This window comes from Anomaloglossus baeobatrachus, chromosome 5 (genome assembly GCF_048569485.1).
Source record: "Anomaloglossus baeobatrachus isolate aAnoBae1 chromosome 5, aAnoBae1.hap1, whole genome shotgun sequence".
NCBI classification, from domain to species: Eukaryota; Metazoa; Chordata; class Amphibia; order Anura; family Aromobatidae; genus Anomaloglossus; species Anomaloglossus baeobatrachus.
The window spans coordinates 538,333,675-538,360,114 of NC_134357.1; the positions used below are offsets into that span (position 1 = coordinate 538,333,675).

Here is a 26,440-nt window from a genome sequence, read left to right on the forward strand (position 1 = left end):
CCCAGCTGCCTGGCTTTACCAGAATGGCGATCAAAATACAGCGGGAGCCTACAAATTTTTTCTTTAATTACTTTTTTAAATAATTAAAAAAAATAAATAAGAGAATCAAAAATACTGCGGAGCGCTACGCCATTTTTTAAAATGACTTATTTTTTTTTACAACTATATATTTTGTACATTTTTTTTTTTTCCAATTTAAGATTTTATTAAATTTCAAGGGAATTACAAAATTAAAACATACATCATACATCCATGCTGTACCAAATGATACAAATCAGAAATCCCAAGTCAATGCAATACCATGCCCTCGCAGGCTTCGTGATATTCTATGGATAGTAGAAATAATACCCGGGTAAACATTTAAAACCTTAGATGATAATGTAACAAGAAGAAGAGATTAAGTTGAGTGATAGTCATAGAATCCAAAGAAGGAGAGGTATTTCAGAGGAAAGAGGGGAGAGATAGAAAGCAGGGTGAGGCGACCGGGGCTGATGCCTTGTCTATTGAGCTAAAATTTGTCGAGAGAATGGTGTGTACTGTCTAAAAGAAAAAAGGCCAGGGTGCCCCCAATCCGGAGATTAAATTAGTTCAAGAAATTTCTCACTGGACAGGAAAGACTCCCACTGGAACCACTTAGTGGCTGTCTCCACTGTTTGCCCTCGTGATTGGGCCATCACCATCTCCATGCGATGGATCACATTTACCTCTGTTACCCACTCGTCCAATGTCGGGGGGGGTAGAGTCTTTCCATCGCCGTGGGACCACTGTCTTGGCGGCCTGAAGAAGGTGACCCAAAATAGATTTTTTAAAAACCTTTTCCGGTACGTTAAAGATATACAGTAAAGCTGCCTCCGGGCGGCTGGGTACTACGATCCCTGTAACCTCTTTTATGGCTACCAGTACTTTGTTCCAAAAGACCGACAGGCCCGGGCAGTGCCACCAGATGTGAGACATGGTGCCTCCTGAGGCCCCGCAACGCCAGCACGTGTCCGGTATTTCGGGGCACCACGCATGAAGAGACGCCGGAACCCTGTACCACCTGGAAAGTATTTTATAGCTGGTTTCTTGCATCCAAGTGGCAACTACCGACCTATGGGTCAAGCGGAAACAACGCTCCCATAGATTCCTGGGGATCGTTTGGTTGAGTTCCAACTCCCAAGTTCTACAAAAGCGAGGAAGCGACCCCTCAGCTGCACCAGTCATAAGCTTATACACCCTTGATATTGCATGACGCGTGTCGGAAGGCCCAGTGCAAAGGTTTTCAAAAGGAGTTTGGGGTGGGGAATGAGCCCTGGTAGTGTCCTGAGAGGCTAGGAAATGCTTGAGTTGAGCATACTCAAAGTTAAATCGCATTTTGAAATTCCGGCCCTCTACTATCTCCAGGAGTGGGATGAGAGACCCGCCCGGAGCCACCCGGTTTAATCTTAAAGGAGTCAGTTTCGTGCTTCCCAGAAAATTATTAGATGACGCTCCCGGTAAAAACTCCGGGTTATCGGTTAGTGGCATAAGGGGCCCTCCAGGCTGAATCATGAGATTGCGTGATGACACAGAGTGGACCGTTTTCAATGTTTGTTTAGTACTATAAGACATCTCAATCTTATGTCTGGTGAGGAGCGGCCAGGTCCAGGGCAGGGTCGGTAATGATAAGGGGCACATATCCTGTGCCATACAGACCCAAAGCTTAGAACCAGTATTATGTAAAAGGTCCAGGATCCTGGCATAAGCGGCTGCTAAGTAGTACCGCCTACAGTCAGGTAGTCCTGTCCCTCCCGCATTCTTGGTCCTAGTTAGGACGCTACTCCCTATACGGGCACGCCTTCCGGACCAAACAAATTGATTGAATATGCGCTGCATCTTGGCCCAATAGGATGCTGGAACATAAACCGGAACTGTCTGTATCAAGTACAGCAATCTCGGCAGCGCCGTCATCCTGAGTGCGCTAATCCTGCCGAACCATGAAAGAGTGCCTCTGTGCCACCGGGCTAAATCACCCTCGAGCCGTGACAGGAAACTTTGGTAGTTTAATTGAAAGAGCTTGGACAAGTCAGATGGGATCTTGATGCCCAAGTACCCAATATTACCGTGGGGTGGCCATCTAAAGGGAAAGTTTGGTTTTATAACATTCACAGTTGTTTGGGGTAGAGAAATATTTAAGGCTTCTGATTTATCAAAATTGATTTTAAAATTGGACCATTTGCTAAAGCGGTTCAGCTCCACCATTAAGGATGGGAGAGAGGTGATGGGGTTACATAGATAAATAAGGAGATCATCAGCAAAAGCAGCACATTTATGCTCCCGGTCGGCGATTTTAATTCCCTTTATGTCCGGGTTGGCCCGGATGGCCGACAACAAGTGTTCCATGACTAAGACATACAATAAAGGTGACAAGGGACATCCCTGCCGGGTCCCGTTTCGAATGGAGAAGGGTTTCGACAGAGTGCCATTAATCTTAAGGTGAGCAGTCGGGGCATGGTATAAAGCCATAATTTTGGATGAGAAAACCGGTCCCAAACCTATGTGGTCCAAGGTCTGTGCAATTGACTGCCAGGAGACTCTGTCGAAAGCCTTCTCAGCGTCCAAAGATAGCAACATCATCGGCAGTTGTTTAGTATGTGCGTGTTGAATTAAATCCAAGGTTTTTATGGTGTTGTCCCTTGCCTCTCTACCCGGAACAAACCCAACCTGGTCCAAATGGATCAGGTCAGGAAGCAAAGGACCAAGTCTATTTGCCAAAAGCTTGGCATAAATTTTTAAATCTACATTAAGAAGTGATATTGGTCTAAAACTACCACACACCGTGGGGTCCTTTCCAACCTTACTGAGTAATGAGATGTGTGCTGTGGTGGAATGGGGTGGGAGGGGGACAGAGTCCGAAATCGAGTTAAAGGAAAGGAGCATTAGGGGTGCTAATTGTTCCGAAAAGGATTTATAAAATTTGGCGGGGAATCCGTCGGGGCCAGGGCTCTTGTTTCCAGGCGTGTCGCGAATCACTGCCAGCAGGTCCTCCAGTATAAATGGACTTTCCAAGTTGTCAATTATAGAGCTATCGAGACGTCCAAAAGGTGAGGGCATTAAGGGGCCCTCAGTACTCGACCTGGGGGGCTCGACCGGTAAATTATATAACTTGGAATAATAGTCGTGGAAAGTATTCGAGATTTCTGGGGTGGCATAGAGTATTTCGTCGCGTGGGTTCTTGATGCAAGGTATGAGGGTATGAGCTCTTTCTTCTCTCAGCGCGTTGGCCAACAATCTGCCGGGTTTGTCCCCAAACTCGTAAAACCTCCCCCTTCCCACTTGTATTAGACGCTGATATGAGGAATCAAGCAGTTTTTTAACCTGGAACCTAGCTTGTAAAAGGGCTTGTAGATTTGTGGCCGATAAGGCTCGCTTGTGGATGAGCTCCAGTTCAGAGACCTTCTGGAGAGCTTTTACTATGCTTTGGGCCTTTTCTTTCTTGATTCGGGACCCGTGTTTAATAAAAATGCCTCGTAGGACACATTTCAATGCTTCCCACTTATATGTGGGGGCTGTGTCATCTACTGAGTGGTCCTCCATGAACCTAGTAATAGAGGTCTGAATATCAGTAACACAAAGCTCATCCAGTAGCAACGACTCATTCAGCCGCCACGACCCTTTAGGAGCCGAAAGAGAGGGGATCTCTATTGTGCAATACACCGGCGCGTGGTCTGACCACAATATATTATCCATTCCCGTATGTTGGATCCATGGGAGAGCGCTATGTTGAATTAATATGTAGTCAAGACGACTATAAGAATCCTGGGTGTGTGAATAAAAACTATAGTCTCTGTCCGAGGGATGCTGTATTCTCCAGGTATCAAACAATTGAATGCGCAGTAGAGCTTTTTTGATCCGTTTAATGGTGGTGTATGCAATACTAGATTTCCCTTTGGAATTATCTAATGTGGGGTCGAGGGTGACATTTCGGTCGCCACATAAAATCACTGTGCCCTGTAGCAAGGGGATCGCGACGTCAATCAGACGGGAAACAAAGCTGTCCTGTTTTTGATTTGGGGCGTAAGCATTAATTATTGTGAAAATGTGGGTTCCCACCCTCAGTGAGAGTATAATATATCTTCCAAGACTATCTGTCGTGCACTTTAAGATTTGATGTGGGAGGGATTTATGGATGGCTATTGCCACGCCTTTAGAACGGGAGTCTGGGTTATCTGAGGATACCCATGTCTGGTAATATTTATTTTTAAGAATAGGGGCATGTCCTTGTTTGAAGTGTGTCTCCTGGAGGCACGCTATTCTCACCTTCCGTTTATGAAGATGATACAATATCTGTGTCCTTTTCTCCGGAACATTGAGGCCCCTGGCATTGAAAGAAGCAATGGTTAGATCCGCCATCTATAAAAGAGTAGTACATTAGAGATATATAAGAGAGGGTATCGAACACTATCAGCCCGGCCGCCGAGAATAGAAAGAAGGGAAAACTGGAGGCAAGTAGGATATAGTGGGGAGAAGAGGAAAAGAGTAACGAAAACAGGGAGAACATCAGGCAAAAAAAACCTTGCACAGTAAACTAAATCCGAACAATTGTTCCTAGGGAACATATCCGCCTGATCTAGGCAGGACAGAGGATCCCGACCTATTTGGGGAAAAAGGATGTCAGACATAGCCAAGCCGAGCTCCGTGCATGCAAGAAAAACATTAAAGATAACCACAGGAACCGGCAACAATATCAAATATTCATGCAGTACGGGCGATGAATAAACTTAAAGGCAGCATACATTCCACCACTGAGCACATCTATATCGGTCACCGGGGACGGCCCGTCCCCCGACCCCGCCTTTCTCTCGGGGGCAGCCCCCTGCCGGACACAGGAGGTGTGGACCGTCCAGAAGAGGCCGGCCGTCCCCTAGGTACCCACTGCTGGAGTAGGGTAGTCGGCCAGGTTGCAATAGGGATTGTAGGTAGCTTCAGGCTCTTAGTAAAAGCCGGGAGGTCTTCTGGGGATCGCAAGACCATCCATCGGGAGTCCTTCCGCACCGACAGGGAGAATGGAAATCCCCATCGAAACGGTAGACCCCTTTCCTTCAAGGCATCAAGAAGGGGCTTAAGGGTCGCACGTTGGGCCAGGGTGTGGCGTGAGAGATCCGGCATTATGCGTATGGTAGAGCCATTAAACGACAAGTTTTGTTTCCCCCTAGCTGCTTGTAGGATGGCCTCTTTTACAGCGAAAAAATGCACTCTGCACACGATATCCCTCGGGCGGGGGTCATCTGGATCCGGGGGACGCAGGGCTCTATAAGCTCTATCGAGCTCGAGGGGAGCCCCTGGTGGCCTCTTTAGCAGATTGTTAAAGATAGAACGGAGAGCAGTAGGTATATCAGGAGCGGCAATAGATTCCGGGATACCTCTAATACGTAAATTGTTCCGTCTGTTTCTATTCTCTAAGTCGTCTACATGTTGTTGAAGGGCAAATAGTTGCTTGGATTGGTTTTCTACAGTCTCTTGAATAGATTGAATAGACGTCTGAGAATTTGATTGTTGCTCTGTCAGGGTGTCGACCCTGTGAGTAAGTGAGGAAAGATCTTGCCGTAGTTGGATAAACTCTTGTTTACATTCCGCCACCACTTGATTAGCCAGTGCTGCAATGTCGTTCTTGGTGGGGATCGCTTGCAACAGTGACCGTAGGTCTGCCAGGGAGGCCGGGCGGTCCTCGCCCATCGAGGTGGCAGCGCAAGACGTATTGGGGTATGAATAGAAAGAGTCCTGTATAGCTGGACCGTATATTAGTGTTTGCGTTTGCGTGCTTTGGGGGTTTTTCATATCGTCCCATATTAGTGGCATGGACGTATGGCGCATTGGGGGTGTTCCCAGTGCCCTGGACCCTCCATCCCTGGGAATCAAAATGCCCTTTTCTCTGTCCGAGACTTTCGGGCTCTCAGCCCAGGAAGATCCAGTGGACCATCGATCTGGGGAGGGAGGGGTTACTTCCCTCTGAGGTGTCCCCAGGATTCGTTGGCAGCTACCCAGGATTCAGGTGGCTCCCCTGCATTTCCAGCTTCCCCTGCAAGTCTTTTAACCCCTGGTGCATACGCCTGGCTGGTTACTTTACCTCCCTCTCTGGTAGGAGTCCCGCTCCCCAGGCCCTCCCGCGGTCCCCGTACCTGGGTCTTTTCTCCCAGCAGTCCTTCTGGGCATATCGCTGCTCCCTCCTTTCCTCTAGCTGCCGGGCCAGTGTATGCAGACAGGGGCAGCAGTGCCTGCAGCGCGGCTTCCCTGTGCAGCGCCTGCTTCTCCCGTGCCCGGGCCTGCCACGGTGATGCATCTGCTGGGCCCGAGCACACGTGCACGCACGCCGCATTACTCTCCGCTCCCCTGGTGCCGGCCGCCGGTGAGTCACCCGGATTACCCGGCTCCAGCAGAGATGTCGCGGGGCGTGAGGCAGGTAGGACGCCTGCTGCGGTCGACCCATCTTCCCTTCCCGGTCTGCTGGATGGCGTCTCCATGGCGCGGCCGCCATCTTGGAATGGCGCCGCAGATGATGCCGCTTCCTCCACCGCAGGGGGTCCACTGATTCCCGCCGTCCCCGGGTGTTCTTTGGAGGGTCCATCCTTGTCATGTGGGGACCCTGCCGCCTCACCCCTTCTCTGGGTCTTCGAGCCCATCGCCCCAGCGGACACCGGTGCAGGGGCCCCTTCAGGCTGTAGTTCTCTCCCAGGCTGAGAGGCAGTCCCAGGCTCCCGGGAACGGGTGAGGTACACCCCAATCGTGCCCTGAGATGCAGGAAGTTGCCCTGAGGTGTTGGGCTTGTTTTTCTTGGTGGATTTGCCCATTATATATATAGTAAACCGGCCCTTTGGATGGATATTTAGAGGAGCTCTAACAAGCAGCTTCCTCACTCGGCCATGTCCAGCTCCGCCCCCCCCCATTTTGTACATTTTTATATATATATGGCTATAAAGAAAATCCAGCAAAGACTTGGAAACACCGGTGCTGTAATAAAACTTCTTCTTTATTTGTGATATCCATAAAAAGTAAACACGACCCACAAGGCTCAGGAACAACAAAGTATGGTTAGCAGGCGATATCGCAGATGGGACTCCGCGTTTCTGTGGCCTTGTCCGCCTATCTCACGGTCCTAACCTAGCTTCACCATATTTTTGTATGTTAGCCAGGTACAGCAGGCAGGTACGGGCTGCCCCCAACCCCCAGCTACCTATTTGTACCCGGCTGGGAACCAAAAATATAAGGAAGCCCTTTTTTTAATTAGTTCATGAATTTCATGAAATAATTTAAAAAAAACACGACATGGGCTTCGCCCAATTTTTGTGTCCGACCAGGTACAACTAGGCAGCTGTTAATTGGAATCCGCAGAACAGGGTGATCCAAGCTTTCTGACCCCCTCACTGCAAATTGTAGTCCGCAGGTGCCCCAGAAAATGGTGCTTTCATAGAAGTGCCATATTCTGGCGTTGTATGTATCCAACTCTTCCAGCGACCCCAGTGGTAGGTGGCACACTGGGTAATAAGGGGTTAATACCAGCTTTCTTTTACCAGCTGGTATTAAGCCTGAGATTCTTAATGTCAAGCAAGTTTGACCAGGCCAATAAGAATCTCCAATAAAGGGTTAAATAAAAGACACCACACAGAGAAAAAATACTTTATTAGAAATAAATACACAGACACACTAACGGACTCCATCTTTATTACTCCCTCTCACCCCTCCACGATCCTGGTCTTCTGTCACCGATCTAGCTCTGCTATATCAGAATGCACGGGGAGGAGGAAGATCGCTGCTGCTTCTGCTGCTCCCTGTGGTGTCTAATCACTCAATGAGTGATCAGAGGCTGCGGGTTGGTAAGTGGTGATGTCACCGCTTCCACCGTTGCCATAGTAACCTAACAAGGGGGTTACTAAAGCAACGGTGATCTCCGATCACCTGATTCCCAGCGCCGCTATTAATCACCGGCTGTAGCAGCCAATCTCTGCATGTTGGCTGACTCTGTAAAGAGCGCCAACATGCAAGGAGGGGGAGCCAAGCATGTGCCCGAGCATCTCGCTGTTACACTGCGCTCGCCGAGTATACTGAGTACTGAGATGCTCGGGCGACCACCGTGTACCGGCAAGCATGCTGACACTACAGGACCTTTGCATGACGTCATAGTCATGTGACCCAGTCTGTAGCCAATGAGATAATACAACACTCCCACTAGACTTATCACATGGCTATGATGTCACGGAAGGTCCTTTGGTTACCGGGCAGCACAGTGATGATCGTACTCTGAATCAGAAGCGGCGGGAGACAGAGTCTGCTGGATGCGTCGCGGGACCTGTAAGTATAATAACAATGTTTATTATTAACTGTATTCTTTATTTTACAGCCCCCTCCCTCCCCATCACATAACTGTAAAGTCCAAGATCGGTGATCGGACCCAAGATTGTTATCTCAATCCCGATCTTTACAAAATGATCGGATGAGTCTCCCCGATCCAGACCATCGGGGGATCGCCCATCACTATATAAATGTTCTAACATAGCGGACCTGAGTGTTCGTGTACTGTCCATGCAACAGTGTTGTGTGTATGTATGTTCTCTGTAAATTGCTCATTAATATTTATGCCATGAAGCTATATTTAATAAAACACATGGTACAGAGAAATACTAGCAATAGATTTATTACTTCCCTTTTTACTCTAGTGCATTAAATTTGTGATATTGACCCATCCTTTTTAGATCTCCAGAGAAGATTTTTTTAGTAGAAAAAATGTTTGTCCTATTTGATACTGTCTAAACCTGCATCTTATGGTCTGAAAAATATGGTTTATTTGAATTAAAAATATATGCAATTACTAACATCTTTCATCAAAGGGGAAATAAAAACCAATATTCAATGTGCATTGAATTTTTCACTATGTTATATATTCATATATATCTACACTACATGGAGACGTTTTGCAACCCTTGGCCGTTTCTCTGAAATTTAATACCCAACATTTTCTCTTCCATCTTCGTTCTGACTCCCAATCCCGGAATAGACAAGGAAATTTGGAGTTGCCAAACCTCGCTGTTTTATAGACTTTTGGAGATAAAGCATCTTCAGTCTTGGATCTTTACCTCTCCACACAAGGTCCTTGAGCATATTTTATATTATTTTACATGCTCTTTGTATACAAATTGTGTTATTTGAGACCATAGTTTTAGTTTTTTTAAAATAAAAATTACAATCCCTTTTCCCTTCTTTCAATTTCAAGATTATTGATACAATTCAGGTATACAGGAGAAAAATGATTTTCGCCGCACTCAAACCACACTGTTCGTATATATTAAATTTATGCCTTTTTTAATTGTAGGCACAGGTCAACGTGTTTCAAGGGACTCAGCCCTCTGCATCAGGACAGCAGACCAAAAGAACATAAATTTAGTGCTATTTATGTTCTTTTGGTCAGCTGTCCTGATGACGAGGGCTGAGTCCCTTGAAACGCATTTACCTGTGCCTACAAAGAATAAAAAAGACATAAATTTAATATATACAAACAGTGTGGTGTGAGCACGGCGAAAATCTCTTTTTCTCCTGCATACTGGAATTGCCTACCTCGGGGGGCTGCAGCTAAGCACCTTTTTTCGGCCATTATAGGGGTTGTGACTGGCACAACCACTGTAGGTGAGTGGACTTTACTTTTATACACCAGTATTTTATTGGTTAAGACCCTATTGCGCTTTACTTTTCTGCAGTTCCTGTAGTATTAAGATTATCGATACAGAGAGTACTGTACAGAAATATTAGGGCCTCAGCAACATCATATATTTTATATAGGACAATAGTGCTATCTTCATAGTTATTTATACAATGACATAGGTGAGACAAGGTCCTCGAACTTAGGCAGTTTCTATTTTACTAAAACGCCCTTTATATGAATAGGGTCAGTAAGTCTCATTATACCGAGTGGAGAAGCTCCATGGACGTGGACCCCATTTTGTACTGACACGCTGGAATCCCAAAGTCTCCAGCCAGAAGGCCCAGATTCTGTCATTTTATGGCTGTAGCGTTTCTTTTAGAATAAATCCCCTTCTCATACAGTCCTGTAGTAATGACTTTGTTAATCACGTTTTGTAGGAGAGTTTATCTGAATCCATCTAAATGTTATCAATTTATGTGCAAGAAACAATAACATTTATAATCCCGCAGCATGTTTGTAAAATCAGCAGGTTCCGTTAAGCACTTCGGAGCTTTGGCGTCTGTACGTATGCCTACCTTGTGGAGAAACTGAGGGTCTTATATCCCCTATGGATAATTTATTGTTGTGACAGATTGCACTTTCCCTTAGAACTTATTCAGGTCAGTTTTTCTTGTACAAGTTCTGTCCGTGTGTTTCTTGGATATAACTTGTACCTATTACAGTGTATGAAGTTATTCACATCTGTGTATTTTTGCAGACCAACGTGTCTGCACAGTCATTGAGAAATGGCCAATTTTGAGTCAAAGCTCGGATCAAATTCATCTAAAACTCCCCCCCCTCCAAAAAACTATTGCTCCATGAAAAGATCGGACAGTACCCAGATGCTGTCCATCTGCTGTCTGTTTTTCACAGACTATTTATCATTAGAAGTTTGAGAAACCTCCATCGGTTGATATGTTTCATCCAAGAAAAATCAAGGAAACTTAGAACAAACTCGAACTGACACTGAAGGAAGCTGATGAAATTTTGAACAATAATACTGAGAAAACGTGTACGAGAACAATCACTGATGTCAGAATGAGCTCAGCTTCCACTCCTCCATATTGTTTTAATTCACACCACAATTTATGGATCAGCCCCATAGTCAGCGGTCTGGATCTTCCTTCATTACATGTGCCATTTTCCTAAGCGGCTAATAAATCCATATGCTTGAGATTATGCTAGGTGTCCCCACTAACAGCCATTCTTAGTCCCGCTTTAATGCTAGCATTCTGCTGTAAGGTAATAGAGCCATAGATTTGGAGTTGCCAGTCCTGCATCATCCTGAGCCCTTTATAACACTTCTTGTTTTAGCGTCAGCCATCACACTACGGATCCAAAAATTTGTTCCATGCAATGATTTTTTTGCTAAAACTTGTACAATAACATTTGCAGATTTAATTTAATGAGAATCCACTGACTTTATTCCCTGAATAATAGTGTTGTACGCATTCAGTGTGATTAAAGAAAATAACCAATACAGCTCTGATAATCCATTATTTGCTACTTTATATTACTTGTGATATGTCAGTTATATACCAGCTTTATAAAATCACGTTTTGTTTCAGCTAAAAGAAGGCTAGGCTGAGCCTGCAGATATTCTTAGACTGTTCTGTAATGTTACGTTAGACCTTGTACTATTAGATATTCTCTCACAATCATTTTTCTCCTCTCTCCATTCTTATCCTTGAAAAGTAATAATTGTTATGTTTCACTTTAATCATTCTGTCTGGACATGCCTGGAAACTTCATGGCTGTGAGCCAGAATTTTGATGTAAATACTGCACCCTTCTCCAACAGGGCAACTCCCTCTCTTATATTCACATGGGTCCTGTATACACATTTTATATATTATCATTATAATGTATTAATTGTAATGCTATTCTAAATAAATCTCTTTTTTATTCAATTACCTGTGAAGACAGTTTTCTGTACCTAATTGTTAAACACTGGGTAAAACTGTCTCACTGAAAAAGACTTGGGTGAACGGCAAACTAAGGTTTACTGACCAGTGTCAGGCAGCTGCTGCAAAGGCTAATAAAATAATGGTATGCATTAAAAGAGTCATAGATGCTCACAAGAAGAACATCGTTTTACCCCTATACAAGTCACTAGTGCGATCACACTTAGAATAGAGTCTCCAGTGTAAGAAAGGCCTAGCTGAACTAGAGCGGGTGCAGAGAAGAGCTACTAACGCTATTAAAGGAATGAGTGGACTGCAATGTCAAGATAGGATATTAAACTTGAAGTTATTCAGTTTGGAAAAATGAAGGATTAGGGATCATCCTATTACAATATACATATATATGAGGGGACAGTACAGAGACCTGTCACAATGTGACTACAGGTGTCAAGTCAGGAACAAGAGGACTCTCAGCGAGTGGCACAACACAGTCGGAAGATCCTCGTAAAGTCAACCAGTGGAAGAGAGGACCCACGGAAAGCGACGCAATACAAAGGGTACACCAGGGAAACGTACAACGGCAAGCCCAGGTGCTAGGGAGAAGGGATAGCAGTCACCTACTAACATTCACCTGAGGCTGATCCCTGCACTCCCTAACATTCCTAGATGGGTACTTTTCCGCGTATGTTGATCACATGTCTAGGCCCTTGCTGGCCGTGAACTCACCCTGACTAGTGAAGGCCAGTGAGACGCTACCTTTACTACTACAATAGGACAACATGAGTAAGGTTAGACAAACGGGTGGGGAAAAACACAACAAAAATCACTCCTTGGATTTTTCTACAGGTAACTACAATAGTAACTAACGACACCACAGTTATGCAGCGACGAGCTCTTTCAACATGGACAGCATAGGTATGAGCTATAGCCAACATAGTGAGGAGCAAATATTTATAGCAGAAGGGAGTGACTGCAGATAAGGTTACAACTACCTGTAAGAACACTACAGGATAGAAATGCACCTTAACCCCTTCAGTATCGGATGCAATTAAATATGCTCCAACTCAGGGTACATGACAAGTGGGCACTAAAGCGGATTTGCGATCTACAATGCACTGTAACCTTCTGATGCCATATCGTCCTGAGATCACATCAGGCTGTGACACACTTGTGACAGTACCCTCCCGTCAATGAGGGGCCTCCAGGACCAGGTTGGTCCATGTTAGATGCATGGAAGGAATGCACCAACCTATTGACATTAACTTCTAATGCTGGTACCCATATAGTTTCCTGCAGACCATAACCCTTCCAGTGTACCAAATATTGGAGAACAGCAAACAAAATGAAAATCCATGATTCTTGCCACCTGAACCTATAAGTTACCATCCACAATAACTGGAGGTTGTGATAAAGGTGACAACTCCAAAGATGCAACATATTTCTTTAACAGTGATCTGTGAAACACATTATGGAGCTTGAGTGCTTGCAGTAGCTGAAGAAAAAAATCCACTGGATTAATAACAACGATTACTTTGTACAGACCAATGAACCTTGGAACTAGTTTCCAAGAAGTATTCTTCAACTTAATATTTCGGGAGGACAGCCATATGTAATCACTGACACTCAGGTCCGGACCTGATGAACATCTTTTATTAGCCATACATTTGTATCTGTCTCCATAACCTTTATGTTGCTTTATACCCTTTGCCATACAGAAGAGAGCAACACTGTAAATTGTTCCTCCTCTAGAACTCCCGAAGACCCATCTATAACGACAGCACAGAAATAAGGGTGAAAGCCGTGTGCACAAAAAATGGTGATCTACTGGTAGACTCATTGTGGCGATTGTTTAATGCAAACTCAGCCGAGGGTAAGTAAGATGACTAATCTTCCTGATTATCAGACACAAAACATCTAAGGGATGTTTCTATTTTTTTATTCAGATGTTCTATCTGATCATTCGATTGAGGATGAAACGCCGAAGAAAAGATGTACCTCCAAAACTGTACAAAAGCTTTCCAAAATTGAGATACAAACTGGGTCATCTGATCTGACACCACATCGGAGGCAAACCTATAAAGCTTCACAATCTCAGTGACAAACACTTGAGCTAAAGTTTTAGTGTTAGGAAGGGCTAGTAAGGCAATAAATTGTGCCGTTTTACTAAACCTATCCAAAACAAGCAATATTACAGTTTTTCCAGCTGATGACAGGAGGTCAGCAATAAAATCCATGTATAAATTTGTCCACAGTCTGTCAGGTATTGCCAATGGTAGCAGAGACCCAAATGGAAGAGTATGCGGGGTCTTAGCATGTGCACCAACATTGCAGGTAGACAAAATTGACCACATCATGACTCAACATTGGCCACCAAAAATGATGAGAAAGTAGATCCAATGTCGCTTTACTACCTGGATGACCTGCAAAAGCCGAGATATGATGCTCCTCTAAAATTTTGAGAGACAAATGCAGAAACAATCCCTTCAGCAAGCAGGGGCATCTCCCTGAGTTTTCAACACCTCACCCTCAAGATCAGAGCACATGATGGAGACAGTAGAGAGAAGAGTATTCAGACAGTTATCCTTACAGAAATCATTCCACCCAATAATCTTCCTGGACTGCCAATCAACCACTGGATTGTGCTTAACCAGTCAGGGGAGGCCTAGTACTATATAGGCAGGGAGGCCTTCAAGAACATGACACAATATAAGTTCATTATAAAGGAGCCCTATGCGAAGGATCAAGTTATGCATAACTCGCTTCTAACCCCCCTGTCCGTCAGGTGCAGAGTTGGTCGCATATATGGGGAAAGGTTTCTCTAGAACACTACAAGAGTGACGATGAGTCTGTGCTAACCGGGCACCCACTATATTGGCCCCTGCCCTTTTATCCAAAAGAACAGAAAAAATCTCAGTCTTCAAAAAAAATAAGTTCTGGAGGTAGGACAAACTGAGATGCACATGTGAAGGAGAAATACACTCCCAGGCTGTAATCCTCCACAAAGCCTGAGGTAGGAGGTTTTTCAGATTAATTATTTTTCAGTTTACGTACCGAAAGACAGACCCCAATGAAATGTCCCTTTTAGTCTGCAAAAGAAACATACTCCTATATTGCAGTTATGTGGTCTCTGTTGAGGGGGGAAATGTTAAATTTCAGTTTGGGATACTGAGGGCGAATGGAATTATTGGGGATAGGTGGTTTATCGTGAGGATATTGAGGGGTTATTTGTTTATTGGGTGAAGCTTAGTTTTATTTGGTGGTATCTGTAACACAAATTTTTGCTTTTCCTGAAATTTTTTTTTTATTTTGTTTTATTGGAAACTTTGAACATTTATGTAACAAAAAGCTGTATTTCTAATGTGTTCTTTTTTTTCAAATAGCTTTCATTTGGAAAAAGTACATGCATGTCTTCTTCTGGGAGCCCCCCTCCAAGGCGTCAGCGATTGCAGGTAATTATTAACTACATGTTGTCTTTATCATCTATTGAGAGCAACTAGAACTAAATTTGTCCAATTTGCATATAGGAGGAGGAAGCTGCAGCAGAGGGGCACCTGGAAGAAGGCGAATGGGGTGAAAAAATGCCTGGAGAAGGCTCGCAACATGTAAGTATATTCACATTAGAGGGGGGCGGAGCCTGGATCGGGATGTGAGCGCACATGAGGAGACACTCTCCCGCTGACTCACTGTTATACCACTGGAACCGCCGCATGGCCGATGGATATAGTGGCATCGGAGGACAGGGGAAGGACCCGACACCTAACAGGCGAAGTTCCAGCTTCTGGTTCGGCGAGATGTCCAGATAGCGACAGAAGGAAGCGGGAGAGGGGAAAGTGCCTGGCTCACAAGAGGGCGCCGAGGTCAGAGAGGAGGCAAATGCAGCCTGCCAGTGCCGCATGGAAGCGGCTGCAAAGCTGGCACAGTATGCAAGGCAATCCGAGGAACCTCTGGGGGAGCCTGGTAAGATGGTAGAGGAAAATGGGGAGGAGTAGGAAGACACGGAGGAGGCTGAAGGAACAGAGGGAGCACCAGGGGAAGATAAACAAGATGAGGATTCAGGAGAGCAACAGGCAGCAGAGGAAATACAGGAGAAGCCCACTATTAAGGATGTATTTCAGGTGGTGGTCTTTTGCAAATAAGCCCTCACAACTTTAACCCAGCAAGTCCTGGGAATATGTGACGCCCTGGCACAGCCAGGTTGTCACATAAAGAGTTAATCCTCCTTGGTAATATGATCTCACACCGGTGCAGCCAGACAAGCACAGCCCCCAGTGTAAGGGAAAAGCAGAGGAGAGGGGAGGGGCTGGAGCAGAGAGTGTGTGGAGGCAGAGAGGACAGAGGTCTGGAGTTAGCTCCCAGGCTGGGAGTGAAGTGTTCTCCAAAAGGGCCAGGGCAGGCCGTAGTGAGGAAGGGGCCAGAACAGGTAGCCGGAGCCGGGCGGTGGCCCCTCGGTACCTGGGTACCCGGATCACTACAGGGGAGTAGATTCCCCGTTCCCGGCTGAGGAGAAAGAGGAAGAGAGAGGAGAAAAAGGCACTTTGCTGCAGGGAAGGAAACAACAAGGGCTGCTGCACCGTGTGTGGGACTCTAACACCCCCGTACCAGAGGCCGCGGACACCGGCAATTCTTAGTTCACCAGTGACTCCGTGTGACTTTCTTGTGAGTACACCCGTGCCCTCGGGGACCGCACTGCAGCACTGCGCCCTGCTCCCCGCTTACCCCATCACCGGGCCCCGGGACAACCAACCCCCTACCCACGGAGGGGAGAAATAACATCTAGCTGCTCCATATCACCGCTCCCGGGATCCCCGTCAAAAGCAGCGGTGGTGTTCCAACTTCACCACAACCGTGGGTGGCGTCACGGACAATCTCCCTTACCCAAATCCCCTTTTTCTGTGGAGCCTGGGATCACAGACCGGGTCACGCCATCGTGATACCCACAGAAGTGACTCTGTGGCCCGGATCTGAGTACCCCCTGGTCCCCGGGCGAAACAAATACAGGGAGACATAGCTATTCTTAAGAAAGATCCAGGGCCGTATTTGCCATTAGGCACTTGAGGGCACGTGAATGGGGCGGCACCTTCCAGGGGGCGGCGCCCAGACCAAAACGTAAAAAAATAAAAAATTAATTTTTTTTTTTTTTAAATCTTCCTCCCTTTTCCAAACTCTTTATTAAATCCAGCGCCTTTTTGGAGGAGGGAAGGGGCGCCGCAGTCATTTATAGTCGCGTCTATAACACGCGAATATAAATGAAACTGTGAGCGTGCTGGCACTTCCGGGGTCAGAGGAGCTGGAATCAGCTCCCCGCCCCGACGTGCTGCCGTGCGCTCACTGTGCAGAAGTCACAGCAGCGTGAGGCAGCGCCGCGCAGAGGACGGGAGATGGAGCCGCCGCCGAGGAAGATGTGAGATGCCGCCACCACCGCCACCGCGGAGAACGAGAGATGGAGCCGCAGCAGAGGACCGGAGATGCAGCCTGCAGCGCGCAACATGGTGGATGGGGGGGATGAAGCACGATGTGGGTGCGCAACATGGAGGATGGGGGGATTAAGCATGATGTGGGGGCGCAACCTGGAGGATGGGGGGATGAAGCATGATGTGGGGGCGCAACCTGGAGGATGGGGGGGGATGAAGCATGATGTGGGGGCGCAACCTGGAGGATGGGGGGGGATGAAGCATGATGTGGGGGTGCAACATGGAGGATGGGATGAAGCATGATGTGAGGGCGCAACATGGAGGATGGGGGGGATGAAGCATGATGTGGGGGCGCAACATGGAGGATGGTGGGATGGAGCACGATGTGGGTGCGCAACATGGGGGGGATGGAGCACGATGGGAGGGCACAACATGGAGGATGGGGGGATGGAGCATGATGTGGGGGCCCAACATGGAGGATGGGGGGGATGAAGCATGATGGTAAAATGGGGGGAGGGAAAATGAGGGTGGTGGACAGTATAGCGAATGGGAGTTGCAGTATGGAGAATGGGAGGCATGGTATGGAGAATGGGGTAGCATGGGGGGTGCTCGGTATGGAAGGGAAACCATGGGGGGGCTTGGTATGGAGAAGGGGCAGCATGGGGAGCGCTCAGTTAGGAGCCTGGGAGGGCTCGGTATACACAATGCGAAGCAGAAGGTTCATTATAGAGTGGGGACAGCATGAGGCTGACAGTGAAGTGGGGGCTGTATGGAGAGGTGGGGACAGTGGAGGTCATAGTTCATAAGTGAGGAAGGTCTGGAGGGTATAATTCAGTGGTGAGGACAGTGGGGATTTTCATTTGAGGGGGCAGTGTAGTGGAAATGTTATAGTATACGGCTTCCACATTATTCTCTCCTATAAGTGACACGGTGTGGGGTCATTTTTTGTGAAGTGAGCTCAGTGATGGGCAATTATTTATTCTTGGGCTTACTTAGGGTGGTTACTCTTTAGTGAGGAGAATTATGAGTCTGTCACCAGGTTTTTGCCACCTAATTTGAGAGCAGCATAATGTAGGGGCAGAGATCCTGATTCCAGTGTTGTCACTTACTGGGCTGCTTAGTGTAGTTTTGATAAAATCACTGTTTAATCAGCAGTAGTTATCATTACAGGACTACTTGGTGTGCTGCAGGTAGTCCGGCATATTCATGAGCTCTGTATAACTGCGAGATCTGCAGCAGAGAAAATGACAGCAAACAGCTCAGTAAGTGACACATTGCTGGAATCAGGGTCTCTGTTTCTACATTATGCTGCTCTCAGATGAGGGAGCAAACACCTGGTGACAGATTCCCTATACGGGCACCATTGCAGTATGTGCTGCAGCAGACCAAACAAGAGGGAAGCCTTGGGAGACGCAGGACAATGTGTTGCTAAGAGCGATGACATTTTACTTTTACTCCCAAAATGGCAATTAATCTGCAGACACATTTATATAGGGGACGTCGCTCTGGCATATACAGTTTTAACTTAATATTTTATTATATATATGCAAACTGTTCTGTGCACCCTGGTGCGGCCGGTGTCTTGGTGCAGATGTGCACCCTCCTATTTGCATATTAAAGACAGTCCCTCGTCCTTAGGTGAAAGTCAGTGCTGTCTAAAATCACTTAGCATTTCTGCACGTGTCCTGACACTAGAGGAGCAGAGTAGCACTCCAAGTGTCAGTGTGGGTGCGCATGCAATGTGACTGCAGTGTCAGTGTGGGTGCACACGCAATGTGACTGCAGTGTCAGTGTGGGTGCACACGCAATGTGACTGCAGTGTCAGTGTGGGTGCACACGCAATGTGACTGCAGTGTCAGTGTGGGTGCACACGCAATGTGACTGCAGTGTCAGTGTGGGTGCACACGCAATGTGACTGCAGTGTCAGTGTAGGTGCACACGCAATGTGACTGCAGTGTCAGTGTGGGTGCACACGCAATGTGACTGCAGTGTCAGTGTGGGTGCACGCAATGTGACTGCAGTGTCAGTGTGGGTACACGCAATGTGAATGCAGTGTCCGCGTGGGTGCGCATGCAATGTGACTGCAGTGTCCACGTGGGTGCGCATGCAATGTGACTGCAGTGTCCGCATGGGTGCGCATGCAATGTGACTGCAGGTACGTTCTGACACCTGGTTGCTGCCTGTATTTGACTGCAGATTCAATGAGGAGGAAGGTTGTTGAAGTGAGCAGACAGCACATCACAGCGCCATGTCCCCCTCCTCACTGTGCTCCTCCTGTGTTGTGTGCACACCCGCACTGACGCTTGGAGTGTGCCGCTGTGCTCCTCCTGTGTTGTGTGCACACCCGCACTGACGCTTGGAGTGTGCCGCAGTGTTGGGTGCGGTGCAGTCAGAAGATCTGGTGTTACGGTGCTCACTGTCACCAATGGATCACTATTAACCCCTTAACGACCGCGGGCAGTAAAATTAAGTCCTAGCGGTCATAACGTTACTGCCTGCGGTCTGCCGGCAGCAGTATCCCGCGATCGGCGCATATCTCAGCTGATTTTCACAGCTGAGATGTGTGCCTGCTAGACACGAGCAGAATCGTTATCTGCTCGTGCCATTTAACCCCTGTAATGGCGCTGTCAATATGTGACAGCGCCAATATAAACGCGATCGCGGTAAAGTTTTACTTACTGCCCAATACCGGAAGTCACGTGACATTATCACGTGACTTCCGGTGGTTGTCATGGTAGCACAGGGTCATGTGATGACTCCTGTGCTAGACATGAACCACTTTCACTTTCGCTTTCCACGGAGGCCAGGGAAACAGGAAGTGCACGTATCTGCTGTTTACAGCTGTGTAGCTGTGATCAGCAGATAGTTCAGAGCGATCAGATTGCTGATCGCTATAGCACCCTAGGGGGACTAGTAAAATAAAAAAAAAGTTTTAAAAAATTTAAAAAAACAAAAAAAACCTAAAAGTTCAAATCACATTTAAAGCCTCCCCGAATGGTAAGAGTCCGGGTCCGGACGGATTTACCTCCAAATTTTATAAGATATTTGGTGACCAAATTGTCCCTTTCTTCACGAGGGTTTTTGGCTCTGTATCTGGAGACTCCCTCTTTGTTGCCCAGTCCCTAGAAGCACATATTAGTGTTCTACCCAAACCGGGGAAGGATCATTCATCTGTCTCTAACTACAGACCCATCTCCCTCATCAATGCTGACATCAAAATTTTTGCCAAGGCTCTCGCCAATAGACTGGCTCCACTTCTTCCCGGTATTATTCGCACTGATCAGGTTGGCTTTGTATTGGGTCGTGAGGCCAGGGACAATACCAACAAAACCCTTATTCTTATGGCGCGGGCTAAGGCCAGAGGTCTCCCTACGTGCCTTCTCTCCATTGATGCAGAGAAGGCCTTTGATAGAGTCAGCTGGGAGTTTGTGATGGCCTCTCTGCGGCAGGTGGGACTGGGAGACAAATTCATTAAAAGGGTCTCTTCCCTTTATAGGAATCCCTCTGCTAGGGTCAAAGTCAATGGGTTTCTCTCATCACCAATTGCAATACATAATGGTACATGTCAGGGGTGCCCCCTTTCCCCCCTACTTTATGTCCTGGTTATGGAACACCTTGCCGTGGCCATCAGAAACAATTTCAGTATCCACGGGATAGGGGTGGGGAATGCAAGGCAGCTCTTTATGCAGATGATCTACTTCTGTTCATTTCACAGCCTCGCCTTTCCTTCCCCTCACTTATTCAAGAGTTTGAAAAATGCAGTCACCTCAGCAACTTTAAGGTCAATTACTCCAAATCCGAGGCATTAAACATATCTCTCCCTGATGCTGAGGTGGATCATATCAAGAAAAATTTCCCCTTCAAGTGGCAGGACTCCGCCATTACTTACTTAGGGATAACAGTCCCCATGGATCTCTCAAAACTATCAGCTTAACTACCTTCCCCTTCTCAACAGGAGGAAAGAAAGGAAGAAAGGATCTTACCTCATACAATAGTAAAAGACTATCCTGGTTTGGACGAATAAATGTTATCAAAATGGACGTTTTGCCTCGCTTTTTGTACTTGTTCCAGACGGTCCCCTTGGTTCCTCCTGCGGCCTTTTTCTCCAGCCTGCAGTCAGTTATCACGCGATTTGTGTGGGGAGGTAAGCGCCCGAGGATAGGCTTCACTACCCTTTGCAGACTTAAAAGCCAGGGGGGGATGGATTGCCCAACCTTAAACTCTATCATAAAGCTGCTCTACTGATGCGATTACTAGTTTTGCAATATCATGGGGCCACAAAGCAGTGGGTAAGCCTAGAAGAAATGGACCACGGGATCCCCTTGCGTTACCTCCCTTGGATTAGCTCGGGCTCCAGGGGCCAGCCTCCCTCTGAGGCTGATCTCTTGAGGGCGACATTGAGGACGTGGGATTTAGAAATCAAAAGGGGTCGTCTGTCCAGGGGGCGCGGTCCCCTCTCCCCAATCTTTTCAAACCCACATTTTGCCCCGGCAGTTGGGGCCAATGTTTTCCTGTGCCGGAGGAGGAGCGGGGACGTGCGCTTCTTTCACATACTTCAGGGATCCCCATTGGCCACATACGACTTGCTCTCTGCCTCTGCCTTGGGAGGGGCCATACCCTGGTTTGAATACTTCCAGATCAGGTCTTTCTTGACCGGATCAGGCCGGGAGGCACTTTATGCTGCCCCCCCCTTCCTCGTTTAAAAAGCTCTTTCTTTTGGAAGAGGCTCCGGGACATACCCTGTCTCTTATCTATAACCTTTTGATCCAGAAGGGGGATGTGGACGAGCTCAAATTTGTGGGGGGATGGAGTAGAGACTTGGACATGACTATCCGGGTTGAGGAATGGAGGACTGCTTTTCTTTTCACTCACAAATTTTCTAGGGCTTGTTCGGTCCAGGAAAAGGGTTATAAAATTCTCACCCGCTGGTACCGCTGCCCTCATGCCCTACACGCAATCTTCCCTTCAGTGTCAGACAGATGTTGGCGGTGTAATCACGAGAGGGGGGATATGTTGCATATATGGTGGAGCTGTAGCCTCATTAAGCCTTTTTGGAGTGGTGTCTTCTCGGCATACAATAGCATTAGTGGGGAGGCCCTCTCTAGTTCTCCACAAATCGCTCTCTTATCTATCCTACCGGGGTCTGTTAAATCTCAGAAAATGGGACTATTGCGGTTTTGCCTAGCGGCTGCCCGAGCCTTGATCCCCAGACACTGGAGGTCCACCCGTGCCCCCCCGCCTTGGATGAGTGACTTGAGGAGATGGCCTCCCTTTAACGAATGGAGAGTCTCACTGCTGAAATTCAGGACGCTACTGAAAATTTTATTAAGATCTGGAGTCCCTGGGTCATTTTTTTTGGTTCTCCGGACTTCAGGTCCCTCTTTGGGGCGAGTTGAGACTCTACCTAGATTTTCCCTGCTAGTTATTCCCGGCCCTTTCTTGCCCTTCCCCTTGATCCTTTCCCCCGTCATCATTCACTTTGTCTACTTCCCTCTTTCTTTCTCTCTTTATTTCTTTTCCTTCGACTGACTATTATGTGCCTCTATGGTATGAATGGTAAATCTTTGCTGTTTATGGTATAGTTTATGGATTTTATACTTTTATAATGGTTCAAGACAGAATGATATAAATGTTCTTAAATGTTCTTTATTGTAACAAACTGTATATGGCTACAACCATGCAAAGCCGTTCATGTTTCATTGCATTCTTGTTTTTTTTTTGTTTTGTCTCTATTTGGGGGTTTGCCTTGGTCTGCAGTAGAGATGAGCGAACCGGCCGTGGTTCGGCTCGAGTTCGGTTCGCCGAACGGAGGTCCTGTTCGAATTCGGTTCGTCGAACGTTCGACGAACCGAACTCGAACCGCATAGGAAACAATGGCAGGCATTCACAAACACAAAAACACATAGAAAACACCCTCAAAGGTGTCCAAAAGGTGACAAACAACTCACAACACAACACAAACACATGGGAAAGTGACAAGGACATATACTCATGCGAAAACAAAAGAGCTGGACAAGGAAAAAGAGGAGGAGACACATGGCACGCCCTTCTAAAATCATGTAAAACACCGCAAGGTGACTCCAAGCGGAGGTTCCCTTTTTTCCAAAAATTGGGCCACACACACACCCACCCCTTCAGTGGCAGCACTTGTGCCCCAGTTGTACACTTCACATCTAGATTTGCATCAAGCACATTCAAAAATACGCCATTCTTAACCGTCCCCAGGATGACACCGGGGTAGGTAGCAAAGTCTTTCCTGATCCCAGCTTTGTTCATCTTGGCTCCTTTTAAAATACACAGCAAGGGTTACTCCAAGCGGAGTCTCCCTTTTTTCCAAAAATTGGGCCCCACACACACCCACCCCTTCAGTGGCAGCAGTTGTGCCCCAGTTGTACACTTCACAGCTAGATTTGCATCAAGCACATTCAAAAATACGCCATTCTTAACCGTCCCCAGGATGACACCGGAGTAGGTAGCAAAGTCTTTGCTGAACCATGACTTGTTCATCTTGGCTCCTTTTAAAAAACACAGCAAGCAAGGGTTACTCCAAGCGGAGTCTCCCTTTTTTTCAAAAAATTGGGCCACACAGACACCCCATCAGTGGCAGCACTTGTGCCCTAGTTGCAAACAGGATGTTTTGATTTGCATCAAGCACATTCAAAAATAGGCCATAATTAACCGTCCCCAGCATGACACCGGGGTAGGTAGCTAAGTCTTTCCTGATCCCAGCTCTGTTCTTCTTGGCTCCTTTTTAAAAACACTGTAAGCAAGGGTTACTCCAAGCGGAGTCTCCCATTTTTCCAAAAATTGGGCCACACAGACACCCCATCAGTGGCAGCACTTGTGCCCTAGTTGCAAACAGGATGTTTTGATTTGCATCAAGCACATTCCAAATCCACAAGCATTTACTCTCCCCAGGATGACACAGGGGTAGTAAATTCCTTGTGGATCCATGACTTGTTCATTTTGATGAACGTTAGTCTGTCCACATTGTCACTGGACAGACGCGTGCGCTTATCTGTCAGCACACACCCAGCAGCACTGAAGACACGTTCAGAGACAACGCTGGCAGCTGGACACGACAAAATCTCCAAGGCGTAAGTGGAGAGCTCTGGCCATTTTTCAAGATTTGAAGCCCAAAATGAGCAAGGCTCCATTTGCAAAGTAATGGCATCGATGTTCATTTGGAGATACTCCTGTATCATCCTCTCCAGCCGTTGACTATGTGTCAGACTTGTCTCTGGTGGCCTTGCAAAGGAGGGTCTAAAAAAAATTATGAAAAGATTCAATAAAATTGCTGTTACTAGCACCAGATACAGTCCTACTGGTACGGGTAGACTGTTGAAGATGACGAGACCGTCCCATGTTTGTCAAGTTACAACTGGGAGATTCACTCCCTGCACCTGCACGGTTGTTTGGTGGAAAAGCCGAGCATAAGATCGAGTAACAGCTTCTGCTGATACTCCTGCATACGTGCGTCCCTTTCTATGGCTGGAATTATGTCACAAAATTTGGACTTGTACTGGGGATCTAATAGTGTGGCAAGCCAGTAGTCATCATCACTTCTAATTTTGACAATACGAGGGTCATGTTGGAGGTAGTGCAGCAAGAAAGCACTCATGTGTCTTGCGCAGCCATGCGGACCAAGTCCACGCTGTGTTTGTGGCATAGAGGTGCTACCCGTTCTTTCTTCCTTTGACATCTCCCCCCAACCTCTTTCAACTGAAATTTGACCAAAGTCTCCCTCATCCGCTGAGTCTTCCATGTCCATGGACAGTTCGTCCTCCATTTCTTCATGTTCTCCTGCACCTTCCTCAACATTTCTCCTGCTACCATGCGCCCTTGTTGATCCCTGTCCCCCATGGTCCCATGCCTGCCGCGTTGGTGATGATGAACGTCTGGACCTTGGTGATGTTGTTGTTCCTTGCGCATATGAATCCTCCTGTAGTTCCTCCCCTTCCTGTTGTCCCACCCGCTGACTCCGAATAGTGTTTAGCGTGTGCTCCAGCATGTAAATGACTGGAATTGTCATGCTGATAATGGCATTGTCAGCGCTAAACATATTCGTCGCCATGTCGAAACTGTGCAGAAGGGTGCATTGATCTGAGACCACTCCATCAGGGTGATCTGCGCCACCTCTGCATCTCGTTGGCCCAGGCTATACGTCATGACGTATTGCACCAGGGCTCGGCGGTGCTGCCACAGTCGCTGTAACATGTGGAGAGTCGAATTCCAGCGTGTCGCCACATCGCATTTCAGGAGATGAACCGGCAGGCCGAAAGAATTCTGGAGCGATGCAAGTCGCTCAGCTGCGGCGGTTGAACGGCGGAAGTGAGCAGACAGTTTTCGTGCCCTGGTCAGAAGGCCATCTAGGCCGGGATAGTGTGTTAAAAATTGCTGGACAACAAGGTTCAACACGTGAGCCATACAAGGCACGTGTGTCACCTTGCCCAGGCGAAGGGCCGCACCCAGGTTTGCAGCATTGTCGCACACGGCCTTACCAGGCTGCAGGTTGAGTGGACACAACCATTTATTAAACTTGGACCGCAGAGCTGACCACAACTCCTCAGCTGTGTGACTCTTATTCCCAAGAAATGTCAAGCTAAAGACCGCCTGATGCCGTTGCGCTCTGCTGCCAGCATAGTAATGAGGGGTGCGTGATTCCTTCTGCGCAGTGAGAACGCTGGTGGCCTGACCAGGCAGGCTTGGGGCGGCGGTGGAGGACACAGATGAGGTGGAGGAGGCAGAAGCAGTGGCGGAACTTGGACAGACAGAGGATTGACACACAAGTCGTGGGGACGGCAAGACTTGTGCAGCAGACCCTTCACCATCTATCACCATAGTTACCCAGTGTCCAGTCAGCGACATGTAACGTCCCTGTCCATGCTTACTGGTCCAAGTATCGGTGGTGAAATGCACCCGTTCACACACAGAGTTTCTCAAGGAAGCAGTGATGTTGTGTGCGACATGCTGGTGTAGCGCGGGCACACCTTTCTTAGAGAAGTAGTGGCGACTGGGCATCTGGTACTGGGCCACAGCTACAGACATAAGGTCTCTAAAATCCTGTGTGTCCACCAGGCGGAAAGGCAGCATTTCGGTAGCCAAGAGCTTACAGAGGGATAAAGTCAACCTCTTAGCTTTGTCATGGGTCATAGGAAATGGCCTTTTATTTGTCCACATCTGAGGGACAGAGATCTGGCTGCTGTGTGTAGACGGTGTTGAGTAGGGTGTCCCTGGAAAAATGCAGGTTTGTGAGGAAAGTGCAGGCGGAGACATGATGTTGCCTTCATCCAACGTTGGTGCTATCGATGTCTGAGAGAGCTGTACACACGCACTTGTTTCCCCTTCCAAACCAACTGACGACCTACCAAGCAAACTGCCTGTTGCGGTTACAGTGGTGGAAGTTGTGCATGGAAAACCAGGTGTGACAGCTGTCCC

The 26,440-nt window shown here is 47.3% G+C and overlaps 1 protein-coding gene across 1 annotated transcript in view; it reads left to right on the forward strand.

Moving 5' to 3' along the window:
• LOC142312194 (uncharacterized) overlaps window positions 1-26,440 on the forward strand; it is a 163,675-nt gene that overhangs the window by 25,114 nt on the left and 112,121 nt on the right. The gene's annotated exons all lie outside the window — the stretch shown is intronic.